The sequence below is a fragment of the Arachis ipaensis genome, chromosome B09, assembly GCF_000816755.2.
Source record: "Arachis ipaensis cultivar K30076 chromosome B09, Araip1.1, whole genome shotgun sequence".
NCBI classification, from domain to species: domain Eukaryota; kingdom Viridiplantae; phylum Streptophyta; class Magnoliopsida; order Fabales; family Fabaceae; genus Arachis; species Arachis ipaensis.
In genome coordinates, this window is record NC_029793.2 from 80,594,486 (window position 1) to 80,604,235 (window position 9,750).

Here is a 9,750-nt window from a genome sequence, read left to right on the forward strand (position 1 = left end):
GGAATGCTACAATCATCAACAACAACTTTAATAGCAGCCATATCATCTCAAAGTAGTAGCAGTAATAGTTTGGCATCTCCGATCGATGGCAGCAGCATTCTATTAGATTTTGGCATCCGTTCTATCCCCTTGGCAGCAACCACAGTGGTTGTGGGTAGCTCCAATAGTAATTTCTGGCACTCGTTTTGTTTCCTCGGTAGCAACCATGGTGGTTTTGAGCAACTCCAGTGAATAATCACATAATTATTAATTATAGTAAGTATTATACAAAAGAATTCAAATGAAATTCAGATACAACTTCAATCCCTCTGTATAAAATAAAATCTCAATCAATAAAGGCGAGGGAACTCTATGAAAATAACTTAACTTATAAACATTTCCAACTATTCATCCACAGCTTCATACTGAGTCTTCAAACCTGTGTCATTGAAAGGGTAGAAGATTTTGGGGTAAGAACAAACCACACGTTCTCAGTAGGTAATTGAAATGCCATAAAAGTAATGATTAAAATTACAAATAATTAACTTTACTTAAATAAAAATATTTTTGTCAAACCTTTGAAAATAATTCTTAATTTTACTTTAGATAATTAATTACTTTCTTTAAATTTCTAAAACCAAATCAGATCTCAATCACAAAGCTTGTCATACTAACTATCTCTTAGCCACCTAATTAATTTTTAGTCACAACAACAGTTATTAATAACCTCAATACATTCACAACCAATAGCACAAGTAAGAGATTCAATTCAACACACACAAGTTGCAATAAGATAAACAACACAATCACAAACAAGTAATACAAGCAAACACAACCAAATGCATATGTGCAAATATTATGATGCATGTCTGTCCTAAGCAGGCCATGAGCTCATGTGTCGGTTGTCTGCCCGCATCCCGACATTATCCAGTCACGAATCCATGTTATTCTGGATATGATTTTCCAACCCGTGAACAAATAAATAACTACTCTTCTGTGACAGCCTCTGCTCTACTGTGGCAGGAAAATAGATGGATGGAAAATAGACTGCTCTACTGTGGCAGTATCTGCTCTACTGTGGCAAAAATCAAACAAACAAAAATATCTGCTCTACTGTGGCAGACAACGAACTTCCTGCTCTACTGTGGCAGACAACGAACTTCCTGCTCTACTGTGGCAATAATCAAACAAACATCACTCTGCTCTTCTGTGGCAGAAATCAAACAAATATAACTCTGTTCTTCTATGGCAGATGTTAAAGTAATAACTTATCTTTCTTAAGCACTCTTTTTTCTTTGCCTCTTTTATAATTGTGAATACGCAAGTGGGACAAAACCCACGTCCTTGCCAATGACTTTATAAACTGAATACCTTTTCTCAAAAGAATCAGTGAAGTTCTCATCATTAGTTATCATTCTCGTTAATCATCTTCAGTTTCATATTCTTATGCAATATCTCTCTCTTTCTCTATTCAATCATGCTGTACTAACTTTACGACTTCCACTTTTACAACATCTTAACTCGAACCAATTTTAAAACTAATTTTCAATTTAATTCTCTTTCAAATGATTCAAGAAACCGATTTATTTTAATTTTACTAAATACTTTTCAAAATATAACTCTTTTCATATTAAATCAAACTCAAAACATAATTCCTTCCTTAAATATTTCAAACTTGAAACATAAACTTTTCCTTGGTAATTCAAATTCAAAATGGTATAATTTTTTTACTTATCTAAATAAAACTCAAAAAATATAATTTCTATAAATTCAAATCTTTTTAAATAACATTTCAACAAAGCCTTAAGATTTTATAAAATTTTGGCAGCACCTCTCCTAAAACTCGGACTTAGCCACCCTTACGGGTTCCCTCTTTCTCCACAAATCCCCAACCCTTTATCAGTGGTTATCATAACAACAAAATCTCAATAATCATCTCATTATAAATTAGTTTAACGACCAACATCCTAACATCAATTAAAATCAGAGTTTCGATACACCATTCTTTAAAAGTAAACTGGTCCAGCTTTAAGAATTCATAACTAATGTTCTAAACACCAACCTTTCATATTTTTAGTTATTTTTAAAGTTATTTAATTATTATCAAAGTTACTATTTTATTCTAAAAATCAAATTTCATGAAAATAGTTCAGTAATCAACCTTCAATCCTTTAACCGTCCTCAAAATCAACTCTAGTTAACCTTAATTCAACAATAACAACCGTCACAGCACCATCAAGCAAATCAATCGATAATAACCAACTCAGCATAATAAGATAAAATCAGGATTCTCTACAATTCCAAGACAACCAGAGAACTAATAACAATCATAACCTTAAACCACAATCATTCTCATTAGTTAATCATTCACGATAATAAAACCAGTCTTAATCACAACCATAATCTAAATTCCATTTATCAATTATCAAAATGTCAGATTTTCAATAATTAACCATCATATTTCAATTTGATAAGTAACATTAAATAAATCACCATTCATAGCCACATTTCAACCAATTCCAACCCGTCGCAAGTCCTTTTCACAGCCATTCCAATATATTAAAATTCCAATTCAGTATCAAAAAATTCAAAATAATTTATTCAAGATCAGAATCTCAGCCAATTCATCACAAAAATCAATAATTCAAAATACAATTCACAACCGTATCTAATTTCACTTATAATTTAGAGTCATCACAACCGCATCCAAAACTAGTCATAATTCACAATAATCACAACAGCTAACTATTCTCAAACACATTTGAAGCTGTTAGAATATAATTAGGATCAATTAAGATCAATTAGTATTATTTAGTATATCTGAATATTTATTATAGGAGATTATGTCTTTATTATTACGATTCTCTTAGTACCTATAAATATCCTTTTATATTGTATCATTCCAGACAACTTGAATAGATAACTTGAATACACTCAATAATACACAAATCCTTTCTCTAGTTTAATCTCTTGTTTCTAACACAAGAAATTCACATCAATTAATCAATTCTTAACCATTATTAACTATTTGCAATTATCCAATTAACTTTGTAGGCATTCTAAATTAAAAAACGTTTAACTTTAAAAATAAATCCCCTACCTCAGAGTGTCAAAATCCATAGAAATTGGGAATGCTACAATCATCAACAACAACTTTAATAGCAGCCATATCATCTCAAAGTAGTAGCAGTAATAGTTTGGCATCTCCGATCGATGGCAGCAGCATTCTATTAGATTTTGGCATCCGTTCTATCCCCTTGGCAGCAACCACAGTGGTTGTGGGTAGCTCCAATAGTAATTTCTGGCACTCGTTTTGTTTCCTCGGTAGCAACCATGGTGGTTTTGAGCAACTCCAGTGACGGTGGAAGGCCTAGCATCAGCCAAACAGCAGCAGTAACAATTCAGAGTAAAGCCAGAGCAAGGCCAAAGCAACATCAACTCCAGCAGCGGTAGTGGCGCTCGTCAGATTCCAAAACCCAGAAGTATAAGCAGAATTGGCGAGCCTTTCCATTCGATCCTCCAGCAATGATTTTAGCGGTGCAGCGGTTGGAGATGGCGATGACTTCCATTGACGGCAGTGGCAGTGAAGAGACATGGCGGCGGTGACAGAAGACTTCTCCTTTGATGAGCGGATATTTTATACGCTTTTGGGCATAGTTTTCATATAGTTTTTAATGTGTTTTGTTTAGTTTTTTTTTTAGTTTTTACAGGTTTTAGTGTTAAATTCACATTTTTGGATTCTACTTTGAGCTTGTGTGTTTTTGTACAATTTCAGGTAATTTCTGGCTGAAATTGAAGAGTTGGAGCAAAAGTCTGATTCAGAGACAGAGAAAGCACTACAGGTGTTGTCCAAATTTGACCTCCTTGAACTCGAAAGAGCTTTTCTGGAGCTACAAAAGTCCAAATTAAGCGTTCTTAACGGTTATAGAAAGCTGACTTTTAGAGATTTCCATCAATGTATAATAGTCTATACTTTGCTTGGTATTAGAAGGCCCAAAACTGGCATCCAACGCCAGCCTCCTGCCCCCTTCCAGGTGTCCAGTGCCGAAGGAGCAAAACCCAGCGTCCAAACGGCCAAAGAGGACCCCCTAGCTAGCGTTTCATGCCCTAGAAGCCTCATAGCACGTGGATCTTAAAGTTCAGCCCAAACACTCACCAAGTGGGCCCCAAAAGTAGATTTTAGCACTAAAAACACTGTTTACCCTTACTAGTCATTAGTTTAGTATTTAAGGGATTTGATTTATGTTATTCGAACACTTTTACCATCTTTACCATACTTTACATGTTTAACATTGTATTTCCCTTCAGTATGAGTCTCTAAACCTCCTTGGTTGAGGGGAGGAGCCCTACTGAGTCCTATGAATTAATAAAAGTATTACTGTTTCTCTTCGATCCATGTGTGATTAATTTTAAGATGTATATTCGTACTTCAACATGGTGAATAGGATGATCAGTGACAATCAGCTCTGTTCATCATACTAAGACAAACATGCTTGACAAACACCCACGTCTACTTGGGTTCATGAGAATACTTCAATGGAAAGCACAAACCACCAGCTTGAATCATACATCTCTCAGACGGCTAATCCACGACTTCGTTGGGGACTTCTCAAGACACCAGTTTAGCTGATTTACGGGGAGATTAGGGTCTCTGTGGTAGAGGCTAGAACCCAAAGATGTAGCATTCTCTGATCCAGAAGATCTAACCTTGTCTGTGCCATTTTGAGTATGATCATTAAAGAGAATGGACTGTACGAGCTTTACTCTTAAGCATAGATGGATCCACACTAACGCTGGGGTTCAGATCCGAAGGAGTATTGACGACCTCTGAATAAAGGCGTTAATCACTTACAGCCTGCCATTGAAGAGATCACTCAAAAGCAAAGAAGACAGTAATACTAGAGTTAATTCAGAAAGACAAAGCAACTCCAATCCTTTACCTTATTCCTATTACTGATTTTAATTTATACAATATTCCTATTATTCATTGCCCTTGCATCAATCCAACTGAATTCTGAATCTGCATGACTAAGACCTACAGGATAGCCATAGCTTGCTTCAAACCACAATCCTCGTGGGATCGACCCTGACTCGCTCATGTATTACTTGTACGACCCAGTGCACTTGTTGGTACAGCAGTACGAAAGTGTGGTGATTCGTGCACCAAGGTTTGGCGCCGTTGCCGGGGATTGTTCGAGTTTGAACAAACTGATGGATTGTCTTGCTCCCGAGATCAGGTACTTTATTTTTTGATCATTTTTAATTGAGTCTTTTGATTTTTGTTGGGTTTTTTATTTTTATTTTTCTCTTCTTTATTTTCGAAAAAAAATTTAAAACTTTTTCAAAAGATATTTTTATTTTCTTTGTTTAATTTTTATTCTTGGTTTGAGTCTTACCTGTTCCTGTCCTTCAATTCGAAAAATTTTAAAACTTTACCAAAAACCTTGATCTTTTTTGTCACTATTCTTCTTTTTATTTGAGTTTGTGTTCTTGTTCTTGGTTAAAATTTTCGAAAACTTTGAGTCTTTCTTTCCAAAAACTTTTCAAAATTAGTTTCTTTTATTTAATTCTTGTGTCAAATCCTTAAGTTTGGTGTTTTCTTGTATTTTTCTTTTAATTTTTCGAAAATTTTATGTTAGATGTTCAAAAGTTTTAAGTTTGGTGTTCTTTTCTTGTGTTCTTTAAATTTTTGAGTCTTGTTCTTGGTATTCTTGTCAATCTTCAAAGTATTCTTGTTTTTCCTTGTGTTTTGATCTTAAAATTTTTAAGTTTGGTGTTCCTTGGTGTTCTTTAAATTTTCGCATCATAGGGTGTTTTAGATCTAAAAATTTTAAGTTTGGTGTCATTTTGTTGTTTTTCTCTTTCATCATTAATTTCAAAAGTAAAAAAAAAAATATCTTTTCTATCTTATTTTTAATTAATTTTAAAAAATTCACAAAAAAATTCAAATTTCAATTTTAAATTTTTTATCTTATCTTATCTTAATTTTTAAATTTCAAAAATCAAATCTTTTCAAAATCATATCTTTTTCAAAATCTTATCTTATCTTATTTCAAAATTAAAATTTCAAAATTCAAAATTTCAAAATCCAATTTTTTTCAAAATTCAATATTTAAATTTCAAATTTCAATTTTCAAAATTAAACCTTTTCAAAAATTCAAATCTCTTTCAGATCTTTATCTTACCTTACTGACTTTTTCAAAATTCAAATCTTAAATTTAAATATTTTCTTAATTAATTACTTATCTTCTCTCTCTTCTTTTTCAAACTTCCTAACTAATTCTTCTCTCTCCTAAATTTTCGAAATATCCTCTTCTACTCTTCTTTCTTCTTTTTCGAATTTCATTCCTTTTAAATAATTAATTTTAATTTCAGATTAAATAATTAAATAAATAAAATATTTCTTGTTCTACTTCTTCTACCTCTTCTACCTCTCTCCTTCTTTTCTACTTCTATTTCTTCTTCTACCTCTTCTACCTCTCTCCTTCTTTCTCTTCTTCTACCCTTCTTCATCATGAACTAAAATGGGAATGAAGAGTTCAGAAGAACTCTGAGATCTTATAAAAATCCCACTGCTGACTTCTATGGAAGAAGTATTAGCATACCTCACATAAGAGCAAGTAGCTTTGGACTCAACCCTCATCTTATTACTCTAGTGCAGCAAAACTACCAATATTCTGGGCTTTCTCAAGAAGAACCTACAGAATTCCTGGCAGATTTCTTAAAGATTGCTGACACAGTACACAGTAAGGGAGTAGACCAAGATGTCTATAGACTGTTGCTTTTTTCTTTTGCTATAAAGGATCAAGCAAAAAGGCGGTTGGATAACTAGCCTAAAGCTAGCTTGAAAACTTGGAAACAGTTAGTAGACAAGTTTTTAAATCAAGACATCTTCTATTATGGACTTTCAGACATGGCTAGAATGTCTTTGGACCACTTTGCTGGTAGTTTGATACACATGAGAAAGACCATTAGAGAGGCTCAAGAGCTTATTGAGATAGTTGTCACTAATCAGCATCTGTACTCATCTGCTGAGACCTCTATAAAAAGAGAGGTTAAGGCAGTGTCTGCTGAGCCTAACCCTTCAGAACAGGATGGCCCATTGACTAGAAGAGGCTTTGCAAGTAACTACTGGACTTGCAAGAGGCTTTGCAAGAAACTCAGGCTACTAACAGGAATGTAGAAGCCCAGCTGAGTAAAAAAAGGCAGCAGTTATCTAAGCAGATAACAAAAGAATGCCAGGCTATTCAACTGAGAAGTGGGAAATCCTTAAATACCCAACCTCAGTACAATAAGAAGGGAAAAGAACAACTGGCAGCAGATAGCCAGGTCTCTGCATAGGATAACTCTGGGCATTCAAACACACAGGATGGTATCACTCTTGGCGTTGAACGCTAGGAAAGGGTAAAGACTGGGTGTTTAAATGCCCAAGGAGGCAGCACCCTTGGCGTTGAACGCCCACAAGGGGATGATGCCCCTGGTGTCAAACGCAAGGAAGGGGGCAGCAACATGGGCGTTGAATGCCCATGCAAGGGAGGCTAGTCACTCACTAATAGCAACCCTCCTAAGCAAGCTACTAACCCCCCTTCCAAGACACATGGCATTCACCCTTCATCAACCAAGGTTGATGAGTATAAGGCTAAGATGCCATTCCCTTAGAAACTCTATCAAGAGGAGGAAGATAAATAATTTGCCCACTTTGCGGATTATCTCAGAACATTAGATATCAAGATTCCTTTTGCAGAGGCTCTTGAACAGATACCTTCTTATGCTAAGTTCATGAAGGACATTTTAAGTCATAAAAAGGATTGAAGAGAGACAAAAATAGTCCTCCTCACTGAAGAGTGCAGTGCAATCATTCAAAATAGCTTACCAGAGAAGCTTAAAGATCCTGGAAGCTTTATGATTCCATGCACTCTGGGTGATGCTTGTACAAGGACAGCCTTATGTGACTTTGGAGCAAGCATCAACCTAATATCTGCTTCATTAATAAGGAAGCTTTGTTTGACTAATGAAGTCAAACTAACCTGCATATGCCTTCAACTTGCTGATGGTTCTATTAAGATACCATCAGGAGTAATTGAAGACATGATTGTCAGGGTTGGACCTTTTACTTTTCCCACTGACTTTGTGGTGTTGGATATGGAAGGACACAAGAGTGCATCCCTTATCCTAGGAAGACCCTTCTTAGTTACAGGATAGACCCTCATTGATGTTAAAAAAGTGGAAGTAACCCTAAGAGTCAACGAGGAAAAGTTCGTACTGAATGCTGTCAAAGCTATGCAGCATCCAGACATCCCTGAGGAATGCATGAGCATTGACCTCATTGATTCCCTGGTGGAAGAGGTCAACATGGCCGAATGTCTCAAGGAAGGGCTAAATGATATCCTTGATGATATCCAGCCTGATTCAGAGGAACCTCTAGAAACCTCCGAGGAAACGGAGAAGCCTCCAAAGCTTGAGCTTAAGCCATTACCTTCCTCCCTGAAATATGCATTTCTGGGAGATGGAGATACTTATTCTGTGATCATAAGCTCTGCCTTAGAACCACAAGAAGAAGAAGCACTAATTCAAGTGCTCAAAACACATAGGACCGCCCTTGGGTGGACTATAAGTGACCTTAAGGGCATTAGCCCAGCACGATGCATGCATAAAATCCTATTGGAGGACAATGCCAAACCAGTGGTGCAACCACAAAGGCGATTGAATCCAGCTATGAAGGAAGTAGTGCAGAAGGAAGTCATTAAACTCTGGGAGGTTGGGATCATTTATCCCATTTCTGATAGCCCCTGGGTGAGCCATGTCTAAGTTGTTCCCAAGAAGGGAGGCATGACAATGGTTCATAATGAAAAGAATGAACTGATCCTTAAAAGGATAGTTACAGGGTGGCGTATGTGCATTGACAATAGAAGACTCAATGACGCCATCAGAAAGGATCATTTTCCTTTACCATTTATTGACCAAATGCTGGAAAGACTAGCATGTCATGCTTTTTATTGTTTCCTGGATGGATATTCCAGATACAATCAAATAGCAGTGGATGCACAGGATAAAGAGAAAATAGCATTCACATGCTCATCGGGCGTTTTTGCCTACAGGCGAATGCCATTTGGCCTGTGCAATGCACCTGCTACCTTTCAGAGATGTATGTTATCCATCTTCTCTGATATGATAGAGAAGTTCCTTGAAGTGCTCATAGATGACTTCTCTATTTTTAGAGACTCATTTGACTCCTGCCTTGATCATCTGACCCTAGTTCGAAAAAGATGCCAAGAGACAAACCTAGTTCTAAACTCGGAGAAATGCCACTTCATGGTAACTGAAGGCATTGTTCTTGGGCATCGGATCTCAAATAAGGGGATAGAAGTAGATCAAGCCAAGGTGGAAGTAATAGAATGCTTGCCGCCACCTACTAATGTCAAGGAAATCAGAAGTTTCCTAGGACATGCAGGATTTTACAGGAGGTTCATAAACGATTTTTCTAAAATCACAAAACCCCTGTGCAATCTCTTGGCCACTGATGTTCCATTCATCTTTGACCAAGAATTCCTGCAAGCTTTTGAAATCCTGAAAGCCAAGCTTGTCACTGCTCCTATCATCTCTGCACCTAAGTAGGACTTGCCATTTGAACTAATGTGTGATGCCAGTGATCATGCAATTGGCGCAGTCCTAGGACAGAGGCATGACAAGCTTTGTATGTCATTTACTATGCTAGTCGTGTACTAAATGATGCACAGAAAAACTACACTACTACAGAAAAGGAGCTACTTG

General features: G+C 36.1%; 1 long non-coding RNA gene across 1 annotated transcript; it reads right to left on the reverse strand.

The window, feature by feature from the left end:
- LOC110266497 lies at positions 322-1,224 on the reverse strand. Its single transcript, XR_002353903.1, has 2 exons — positions 1,173-1,224; positions 322-1,084 (listed from the first exon to the last, which is right to left on the reverse strand). It is a non-coding gene; the product is annotated as an uncharacterized LOC110266497 (long non-coding RNA).